An 11,587-nucleotide genomic window follows, 5' to 3' on the forward strand; every position below is an offset into this window, starting at 1 on the left:
TGTATGATTCTCTTAAGCTAAGCAGATTTCCGAGGTGGACTTGAACACCACCAGGTAAGTTGCATAGATATTTCCAAAGAGAGTGGAATTTCAGTGTGAAAAAAAGAATTAACCTTATGGTGACTGGCTCATCCTTCACTATGAAATATTATTGATGTTCTCCCTTTTGCTTTTGTTATCCACTCATTTTCTTCTAATATCACATCTGTGCTAAGGATTTACAATACTGCTATTTCTTATCTTCCTCTCTTTTCACTTGCCCAACTTTCTATTGTTTGCCTATTTCCCTTGAAAACTCTGCCAAAACCAATATTCTGGATTTTCATGTTCCTCAGCCTCTCTCAACAAAATCACTTTAACTTGTTTGGGGGGGGGGGTGTTGTTGTTCTCAAGATCAAAATATGGAGAAACTGTTTACTTCTTATTTTCCCCCAATATGTCCATCTGGTTGCAAAGTCCTTCCACTTTCAGCTTGTCAATATAGCAAGGAGTTTGTTCTTTTCTATTTACAGAGACTCCCAACTTTTCAATACACAATTTTATTATTTCTCAAGTTGACTACTGCAGCATTCAGCTTCCCTGCTAAAGGTAAAGGTAAAGGGACCCCTGACTGTTAGGTCCAGTCGCGGGCAACTCTGGGGTTGTGGCGCTCATCTCGCTTTGCTGGCTGAGGGAGCTGGCGTACAGCTTCCAAGTCATGTGGCCAGCATGACTAAGCCGCTTCTGGCGAACCAGAGCAGCGCATGGAAACGCCATTTACTTTCCCGCTGGAACGGTACCTATTTATCTACTTGCACTTTGATGTGCTTTCGAACTGCTGGGTTGGCAGGAGCAGGGACCGAGCAATGGGAGCTCACCCCGTCGCGGGGATTTGAACTGCCAACCTTCTGATCGGCAAGTCCTAGGCTCTGTGGTTTAACCCCCAGTGCCACCCTTTGGACTTAGATGCTGCCACCTATCCAGATCATTCCTGAGCTTTTCACGGGAATCTCTGCTGGAGATTGTACTTCCTAGTGCTCACAGGTACGTTCTCCTCTCTAATCCTCTTATTTATGATTTCTGTGCAGTCTTTGCAGTGAGAGCTGCATAGGAACAGATCAGCTACAAAAACTTCCAAAACTCTCCCCGATTGTCATGTGGGATGTCCCATCAGGGTCATGGCTGAAAGCAGTTTTGATTCCTGCTCATGACAGGAGGATAGAAAATAAGTACAAAAGGGAAGATGGTTCCCTTTTTTTTTCAACCACCCTCCATCAAACAGGAACTATACAAGGCAAAAATAGACATTTTGTGCATTTTATTCCTGTGGATTAAAAAGGGAGAAAACCAGAGGTTGTTGATAGGATAGCTAGTCTTCTTCAGTGTTGGCTTTAAAAAAATAAAATACCAAACTAGCTGACTTTTGCAGCATGGGATGGTTTTTACAGAAACACATGTCACCTTACCTGAGTTTAATGGCAAGGGACAAAAGGCAAATTGCTGAGGTTTTGCAGGATGAAGCATTAGGTTGTCTACGCAGAAAATTAATCTATCTCGTCCCCTGGAAGACTATACAGCCCATTGCTGCATTCAGTACATGGAAGCTTCTTTATTCTAGATTATTTTTTTGTTTTGTCTAGATTATTGGGTGAGAGATATACTCATTAGTTCCCAATGCATAGGTTCAGATTATCAGCAAATATGACGATACTTTGGAGCAGTAGTTCCAGTTACTTTGGATTGCGCCCAATGTACGACTCAGAATAAAACCCCTGCAAATGTTGCTTGCTTGGCCACTTGACCTTTGAGGGATGTTCCTCCTCAAAACCTTCGTTCTGTGGTTTTAACCTTTAAAGCCATTTGTGGTCTGGGACCTTCATAGCCTGGGACTCTTATCCCTAAAAGAGCTTGCCTACCAGTTGAGGCAGTCCTATCAAGCAGGCTTCACTGCCCTAAATTTACAGCCTGGTTAAGATGGTGACAATTGGAAGCAGGGCCTTTTTGGTCAAGGCCCCAAAGATTCAGAATCACCTGATGAGGTTAAGAAACTACCCTTCTTATGAGGATTTCTGAAGGGCTCTAAGATCCTCTTTTCTCCCTTAGTATTTAGTTGCCTAAGTCCTCCTCCTTCTCTTTTAGCAGCAGATGCTATTTTTTATGTTCTATTTGTGGGATTTTGCAATCTTAAAATTGCATTATTTTATTTTTGTGCACTGCTTTCAGCTAATTTGGGGATAGGCATGTATTTTAAGTAAACAAATCTAAAATTACCTTTCCTGTTCCTGCACATTCCTTTTCCGCTGCAGCTGCCTAGCACCAGAATTTACTTCCTCTGGGCATCCAATTCCCTTCTTCTGTTATTACGTTCAAGCACCTCCTTCAGATACAAATTCTCACCTGGGCTTTCCCTGACAGGACTTCCCTTCCCCTTGCTCTCGAATCTTTCTTTGTCTTTAAATAAACCTTGGGCAGAACTGGTTTCATCTTGAATGTCAGTGTCTTGTGCTCTTGCTTGTTTTATAAATATGCCTTAAGGCCAAGTCGCTCAAACATGATCCCTTGTTTTCGGATCTGCAGCTCTGCTACTTGAAACAGAGCAATTTCGTCGTTTGGCACATTCCAAATTACATTTACATTACAAGTGTATCCATTCATTTGTTGCATTTGGAACATATGCCCCTCCGCACTAAGGGTGATAAACAGTCGTACCTTGGAAGTCAAACGGAACTTGTTCCAGAAGTCCGTTCGACTTCCAAAACATTCGGAAACTAAAGTGCGGCTTCTGATTGGCTGCAGGAAGCTACTGCAGCCAATCAGAAGCCATGGAAGCCCCGTCGGACGTTCGGGTTCCAAAAGAAAGTTCACAATCACTTCCAGGTTTGCAGCATTCGGGAGCCAAAACGTGTGAGTACCAAGGCGTTCAGGATCCAAGATACAACTGTACAGGCATACCTCACTTTATTGCGCCTCTTTATGAGGATGCAGGTACAACTGCAGGCAGTTGGGGAGTGGAGCTGGCTAGGGATGGATCCGGGTTATCCCCCCCTCTCACCCCTGCAGCCAGGGGGCCTGGCCTAATACACTACAGTATAGTGTAAGCATAACTTTTATATGCACTGGGAACCAAAACAAAACAAATTGTGTATGCATGCAGGTTCTGTGCCCACTCCTGCTTACATGCCAGCTTCTTAGACTTCCATCCCAGTGCTTGTTTGGACTCTGGGGATGCCCTCAGCAGGTAAAAGGGTCACAGGGTGAGCGGTTTGCATTCTGTATATGCACCATGACCATATGGGAGTCACAGGAGCTCCCTGCAGAATTTTAAAAATAATAATATTGTGTGACTCACTTTATTGTGACATTTGCTTTATTGTGGTGGTCCGGAACCACAATAAAGTGGTAACTTCGAGTTACAAATGCCTCAGGTTACAAACTCCGCTAACCTGGAAGAGTTACCTCAAGTTGAGAACTTTGCCCCAGGATGAGAACGGAAATTGTGTGCCGGCGGCGCAGTGGCAGCAAGAGGCCCCACTAGCGAAAACACGCCTTTAGTTAAGAACAGTTTCAGGTTAAGAACAGACCTCCGGAACAAATTAAGTTCGTAACTAGAGGTACCACTGTTGCTTCTGGAACCATGTACATGCCTACTCAGACACTGAACCGCACTGAGTTCAATGGGACTTACTCCGAGGTAAGTAAGCATAGGACTACTTCTGAGCTGGGGCCATTTGCCCAATAGATATCATGGTTTCCAAATCCACTGGACTTGGAATCTGAGACACAAACTCCCCGAAGAGGTCTCTGAAGAGGAAAACAACTTAGCAGGGTCAAAACTAGGAGAGGCAACACAGACTTTTCAGAGTCTGAATTGGGACACATGCCACTCTTGCCAGTTTGCTTCCAAAGAAATATCCAAGGGGAAAGTCAGAGAACTTTTAAGTTCTCTGCAATTTCACCAGAAGGACAGGCAAGGAAGGCCCACTCATGAGGCAAAGTGAGGCAACCGCCTCAGGCGGCAGAATCAAGAGGGGCAGCAGATCCCAATGTAAATCTTTATTCCTCAACTTGTTCATGATGTAGATCTTCGCTCACCCCTTCTTCCCTGGCGGGGTGGCATTTTGTGGTTCATCTCATGTGCCAAGATGTCTCAGGCCGTCTCTGGGCTTTGACAAGTCATCAGGCCCTACTGAGGGATGTGAGGGTTTGGCTAAGCTCTAGACATTGCTGGATTATACCTTCACAGGGAACTCCCATAAGTCTTGGTCCTAGTCCTGAGGCCTGCTTCTGTTAACCTTTTACTCCAGACCTGATACTTTGAGGCTGAAATGGAATGATTCCCATCTGACGGCCATGACCTGCCAAGCTAGGTTTTGTGCTCTCTGTGGTTTTGTAGTCTGGCTAGAATACGGCGGTTTCATTAGAGGTACTTGATAATTCTGCAAGTTGATAATGCTTCAGTCTCTCTCAGCTATATTTTCCAGCAGAGGCTGATTCTAACTTGGTTGCTATTTAATCTGATGATTAGATAAAGGTAAAGGGACCCCTGACCATTAGGTCCAGTCGTGGCCGACTCTGGGGTTGCAGCGCTCATCTCGCTTTATTGGCCGAGGGAGCCGGCGTACAGCTTCCGGGTCATGTGGCCAGCATGACTAAGCCGCTTCTGGCAAACCAGAGCAGCGTACGGAAACGCCCTTTACCTTCCCGCCGGAGAGGTACCTATTTATCTACTTGCACTTTGACGTGCTTTCGAACTGCTAGGTTGGCAGGAGCAAGGACCGAGCAACGGGAGCTCAGACCGTCGTCGCGGGGATTCGAACCGCTGACCTTCTGATCGGCAAGTCCTAGGCTCTGTGGTTTAACCCACAGCACCACCCGCATCCCTTAATTAATTAAGATGATTAATTTCATCTTCATCTTTTTTTCTTTAAGTTTTAAAATAGTTGTTTAGTTGTGGTGGGAGGGCAGGAGAGTGAGCTACCCAGAGCAAGGAATTTAATGAAAAGGGGAGGTACAATTTATTAATGAATTAAAAATAAAACATTGCAGTTAGGCCTACACAGCATCCCATTTTCTAGGATGGCATAAGAGAAACTACCCAGTCAGTGGCATTCTGTGCTGACATGCCTGTATGATCAGACCAAGATTCGGTGCTTTTCTTGTTTTGTTTTGTTTTATTTTATTTTATTTTGTTTTATTGGAAGAACCTCCCGGTGGAAATGCAGAAAACACATGTAATTGCAAATGCAGTACAATTTTTCAGACTCGTGTCTCTTGCATCAAATCTGGTATTTAACTGGAGCTGGGAGTCATCACTGCCAATTATACTGGAGCTGCAGACGCCACTTTTGTGTTTAGGTCAAAAGGCCAGTTTCTTTAACAAGAGAACAACTCTGCAACAGAAATCAGGTTGAGGTGATACCTTTTACTGGGCCAACCTGTTGGTGGATTCCACCGCTCTCCAAAAAAAAACCTTCCACCCCAGAATTGTTTCAAGCTACACAAAAAATGTATGCGGGTGGCGCTGTGGGTAAAAGCCTCAGCGCCTAGGGCTTGCCAATCGAAAGGTCGGCGGTTCGAATCCCCGCGGCGGGGTGCGCTCCCACTGCTCGGTCCCAGCGCCTGCCAACCTAGCAGTTTGAAAGCACCCCCGGGTGCAAGTAGATAAATAGGGACCGCTTACCAGCGGGAAGGTAAACGGCGTTCTGTGTGCTGCGCTGGCTTGCCAGATGCAGCTTTGTCACGCTGGCCACGTGACCCGGAAGTGTCTCCGGACAGCGCTGGCCCCCGGCCTCTTGAGTGAGATGGGTGCACAACCCCAGAGTCTGTCAAGACTGGCCCGTACGGGCAGGGGTACCTTTACCTTTACCTTTACACAAAAAATATTAAGGCAAACAGGGCTGGAGGGAGGAAAATCATAGAATCACAGAGTTGGAAGGGATCCCAAGGATCATCTAGTCCAACCCTCTAAGGAGGTAGATTGGGATTTGTTGTTGTCGTTTAGTCGTGTCTGACTCTTCATGATTCCATGGACCAGAGCACGCCAGGCACTCCTGTCTTCCACTGCCTCCCGCAGTTTGGTCAGACTCATGTTTGTGGCTTCGAGAACACTGTCCAACCATCTCGTCCTCTGTTGTCCCCTTCCCCTTGTGCCCTCCATCTTTCCCAACATCAGGGTCTTTTCCAGGGAGTCTTCTCTTCTCATGAGGTGGCCAAAGTATTGGAGCCTCAGCTTCACGATCTGTCCTTCCAGTGAGCACTCAGGGCTGATTTCCTTCAGAATGGAGAGGTTTGATCTTCTTGCAGTCCGTAGACTCTCAAGAGTCTCCTCCAGCACCATAATTCAAAAGCATCAATTCTTTGGCGATCAGCCTTCTTTATGGTCCAGCTCTCACTTCCATACATCACTACTGGGAAAACCATGGCTTTAACTATATGGACCTTTGTTGATAAGGTGATGTCTCTGCTTGTTAAGATGCTGTCTAGGTTTGTCATTGCTTTTCTCCCAAGAAGCAGGCGTCTTTACTGTTTTAGGGTAGATCAGCAAGGGGACTGTGCACAAGGCGTTATGTTGGGAGAAGTGAAACACAGCTAATTTTATTTTCCTATTTGCTTCCTCTAACCTCCCTGCACGGTGCCACCTGTTGGCCCTTGTGTTTATACAACTAACACCACAATGTGCAAAGGGGTTAGGACTTGTTCACACTTCCGCTTTTCCCGTGCCTAGAAAGCATGGGTCTGAAAGGTTTTTGGCTTGTCCCACAGTTTTCCCTAGGAAAACCCGGTCTTTCCTGCTGAATCAAAAATCAATCTGCAGAAAACCAATTTATGTTTGCTGCAATTCAGCAAAGACTGGGTTTCCCCATTGAGGGAAACAGCAGGAAGAGGGAAGTGTCAGTGAGCCCTTAGACTCACAACTGCTTGCCTGACCCAAGGCCAAGACCTCAGCTTTCTCAGCTTAAAGTAAAGGTAAAGGGACCCCTGACTATTAGGTCCATTGTGACTGACTCTAGGGTTGCGGTGCTCATCTCGCTTTACTGGCCGAGGGAGCCAGTGTACAGCTTCCGGCTCATGTGGCCAGCATGACTAAGCCGCTTCTGGCGAACCAGAGCAGCGCACGGAAACGCTGTTTACCTTCCTGCCTGAGCGGTATCTATTTATCTACTTGCACTTTGACGTGCTTTCGAACTGCTAGGTTGGCAGGAGCAGGGACTGAGCAACGGGAGCTCACCCCATCACGGGGATTTGAACCGGCGACCTTCTGATCAGCAAGTCCTAGGCTCTGTGGTTTAACCCACAGCGCCACCCACGTCCCCCTCTCAGCTTGCTGATCCTTAAAAATGAGTCCCTGTTAGGGGAAAAGGCAGGAAACAACAACAACAACAACAACAACGTGTAAACAACAACAACACTTAGGTATAGATTTGTACTTACTTGTATTTGCCAGCATTTCCAGTGCAAGACTTATGAGTTGCAAAATGGCTGGCGGGGGCTAAAGGAATGAGTTGCAAGCAAAGTTGAAGGGCTTACATCAAGGAATTGGGCTGCACAACATCGGACCCTGCAGCTGGTAGCCAATATAAAACCTCTGGATTGACCAGGCTTGGTGTAAATATTAGGTGATTGGCATTGCCCAGGCCCATACAGCTCACCATGCCAGTTTGAGTGGAACATCCCAGAATTACAAAAGCCATCCTGGCTTCTGATTGGATCCTGGAATGTCCTGGTTTTTGGTCCAGCACTCTCGGGAGAATCAGCTGGCTTGCACCAGACCAAAATACCTTATTCTTTGGTCTCATACTCTTACATGTGTCAGCTGGCTCCCATGAGAGCTTGAGACCCCAAAAATGACCAATATTGATCCGTGGGGTGGTGGAGGGTATGGAGGCCTGGCCAACACAGTAGTACCTGCCAGTCATTGGATTTCCGCTCCCTCTTCTTCCAGTTCCTTCTCACCCTCCTGGCACAGATTTGGGTATGACCACCCACTTGCCTCCCTGGTCAAAAGTCGCAAAACCCATCATTTAAAACAAGCAAACAAACCCCCTTTGCACTCAGTCCTTCCCAAATGTTTACGAGGACAAAAAGCATTCAAGCCTGCTTAGGTCATTAGAGATGCAGCTAACTGATTGGAATTTATCTTTTTCCAAAAAAGGTGCTGTGCACTTTAGCTAGGCGTAGGGGTGGCGGCGTGGAATAAAAAGCTCTGTAGCTTGACAGTAAACAGGACAGCTTGCAAGGAAGGAGGGGAAAGATGGTGGATTGCCAAGGAGAGGAGAGAAAAAAAACCTCAACAAAAGTTGGGCACGTTTCAACCATAATCAAAGAGGTCTGAAAGATCAGAGAGAAGAAGACAGACCAGTTATTAACTTCAGACTGTTGGGTTTTGGGGGTTTTTCACTGTGGCTGCTGTTATATATTTAAGCGCAGCTGCATTTAATGAGTTTGTGCAAAAGCAGACGTCGTCCAAATTGAAGAAAGCAGGAGTTTTCCATCCAATTAGATAACTGAGTTGGCTGCCAGCCTCTGGTGAATCAAAAAAGGTCTCGTCCAACTTTCGAGACAGAAGCTAATTGCAAATATATTTTCTATGTCTATACATCTGCGTGTTTGGGTCCACACATTATTATTAAGAAATAGCATTCTGTCAGAAACCCATTTTCTGCATGCGCTAATTTGATTATTTGAGATAATGCATTTGCCAAGGGCAGAAATTGCTAGCGATAAACTTTAACGGCAAGATAGGAGCTGTCATTCTGCTGGTGAGCTTCAACAAGCAGTCGGGGTTATCTCTGCACATTTCCTCCCCTTTGCCCAGTTTACAAGGATTTTGATGTCTTTCTGAACCCAGATGGATTTGTTAAATGTGGTTTTATTGGAAAATGGGAGGGCAAGGTTACTCTCAACAAATCTGACTTGTTAAGATCCTAGGTCCTAGCAGTTAGCTAACGGCTTAACCCTTCACACGTTGTTATCTATCTGTTGATGTACAGGACTTCCCACAAGTATTCAGGCATGGGAAAGTCCTATACATTCAATTTGGATGAAAGTTTAGCTGTGGCTCCACTTTCGGGGGGGGGGGGAATGGAGCCTTCCAAGTCTGACAACATACTGCAGTTTCAGTGCTTCATAAATATACTTGTTTATCAAACAGAAATACTTCCTTGGAAGAATGTAGCTGGCTCTCATCCAAAAGATGCAACAAATAATCAACAGCTGTACTATTATCTTTCTTTCGGCATCATAAAATGTTAGATTTGTTAGAAAGGCTCTAACATATGCTGCAGTTCAATTTCTCTGTATCTCCATCTGGAAGAATTGAGAGATATGGTCAAGACATTGCAACGTGCCCAGCTCTGTGGAGCCAAGTCCTGCCTGGGATTGTCCAGTCTCAGCTCTGCACATGGAAATGAATATCTTATATTGAAATATCCCTGCATATGTACTGATAACACATCAAGGAGATGTGAGCCCGCATCCTACCTATGGATCAGGCAGGCTTCATACAAGACATAGGGGGAAAATTGTGCGTGCCTTGAAAGCTAACTCTAAGAGATCTGTGGATATACACAATGTGCAATTAGAGAATTCAGTGGGCAGGGGAAGAACATAACCCAAATACGGCCTTGCAGTATCTGAAATATGGGAGAACACAGTGTGGGCTACACAACTGAACCAAACAAGATCCAGTTCAGAAATTCATGCAGTGCTGCTGTTGCCCACTGAAAGTTGGATCCAGACCACCTGAAACCAATGGGTCTACTTGATTCTAAGCATGATTAACTCTGGATCCAATCCTGAAATCCCAGCTCAGTGTTCTACCTTGAATATTACCAACCAATCAGGAAGAAGTGTCATACTTGGATGCTAAGAGGGTTGGGGTTCTTTTTGAGCTTTCTTGGTTAAAAACTGTGTGTAGGTACATCAGAGACCTAGCAACAAAAAACTCACTGGTGCAGTGCCTGGGAGCTGTGGGGGAAGCCCGTGAAAATCTTCCACAAACCAATTTCTTTGCATAGCATCACCAGTGTCAACAGTTGGAGTGGAATATCAAGAGCTGGATCCTTTGCATGGCAGTCAATGCACACAGCATTGATCATGGACTGAGATCATGCATTGGTTGGCTCAAGACTCGCTTATGGCAATGTGTTCCATGCGAGGCTACCCTCAAGAGCCAGAGGCTAAATATGGTACAAAACACTGCAGCTAGACTATTGATGAGGACAGACTATCACCAGCACGTAACTCCAGTGCTTAAAAACTTGCACTTGTTGCCAATATACTACCAGGCCAAGTTCTAGGTTACTGTATTTATTTGCAAGGCCCTTAACAACTTGGGTCCAGGGTACCTCAAGGGGTTGATTCCTTATATCCCCGGCTGATCACTGATGAATCAGAGGGAGTCACTGTTAGTGGTCCTCCACTCTGCTTGGATGCAGAGCTTGTGTGTTCAGCCTTGAAGGCCTCATTTTCTTGGAACTCCCTTCCCATTGAGATCAGACAGTCCTTCTCTGTTGAACTTCTAGCACCTGCTAAAGAGGTTTCTTTTTTTTATTCTAGGGGGCATAATTTTAACTGATTTTATTTATTTTTTAATTCCATTGCCTTGAGTTTTTTGCACACCTCTTGGAGATTATTGTAACTGAGTGAAACGGTCTCCCTTGGGAGGTTATGAGAGCCAGTATGGTGTAGTGGTTAAGAGCGGTAGACTCGTAATCTGGGGAACCGGGTTCACTTCCCCACTCCTCCACATGCAGCTGCTGGGTGACCTTAGGCTAGTCACATTTCTCTGAAGTCTCTCAGCCCCACTCACCTCACAGAGTGTTTGTTGTGGGGGAGGAAGGGAAAGGAGAATGTTAGCCGCTTTGAGACTCCTTTGGGTAGTGATAAAGCGGGATATCAAATCCAAACTCTTCTTCTTCTTCCTCCCTTGGAGGTTTTTAAGCAGAGGTTGGATGGCCATTTGTCATGGATGCTTTAGCTGAGATTCCTGCATTGCAGAGAGTGGGACCAGATTACCCATGGGGTCCCTTCCAGTTCTACGATTCTATGATCGGTATGCAAATTGCCTAAATAAATATCATAAACCTGCATGTATAAGATTTTCCCGCGACTATCGCACCCCGAAGCAGTTGAGTAAGAAGGCCCTTAAATCAAGGCAACATTTTGTGAGCAGATTTTTTTTGTGTGGAGTTTTGGCAAAAGTTACAGAAGTGGACAATACCTTGCTCCCCATTGTGCAAAACCCTATTGTTCTGCTCAAGTGCTTGGGATATTAAGTCATCCTGCAAGGTTAACCTCAGTGTGAAACTGAAAAGGGAAAGCAAACAGAAGCTGCAGCTTGCCATTAAATTCAAAGTGAACTATTAAACCGTCATCTTGGATCACCCCTGCTCACTGCAGTCAGATCAGCGCTGCTGCATTAACGTGCAAAAATCATCTGGTGCTTTTGTCCGAGAAACAATCCAGTTTTGCTTAGTGAACATGGGAACCAACTTTCCTATTGTAATGTTTTCAATAGAAGTTCAAATCACTCTGACAGGGTCTGGGGGGAGTGGGGGGAGGGTTGTCTGTGACCCACTTTTTCTGTGTCACAGAGGAGCTTGGTGGG

The sequence above is a fragment of the Podarcis muralis genome, chromosome 8 (assembly GCF_964188315.1).
Source record: "Podarcis muralis chromosome 8, rPodMur119.hap1.1, whole genome shotgun sequence".
Taxonomy (NCBI): domain Eukaryota; kingdom Metazoa; phylum Chordata; class Lepidosauria; order Squamata; family Lacertidae; genus Podarcis; species Podarcis muralis.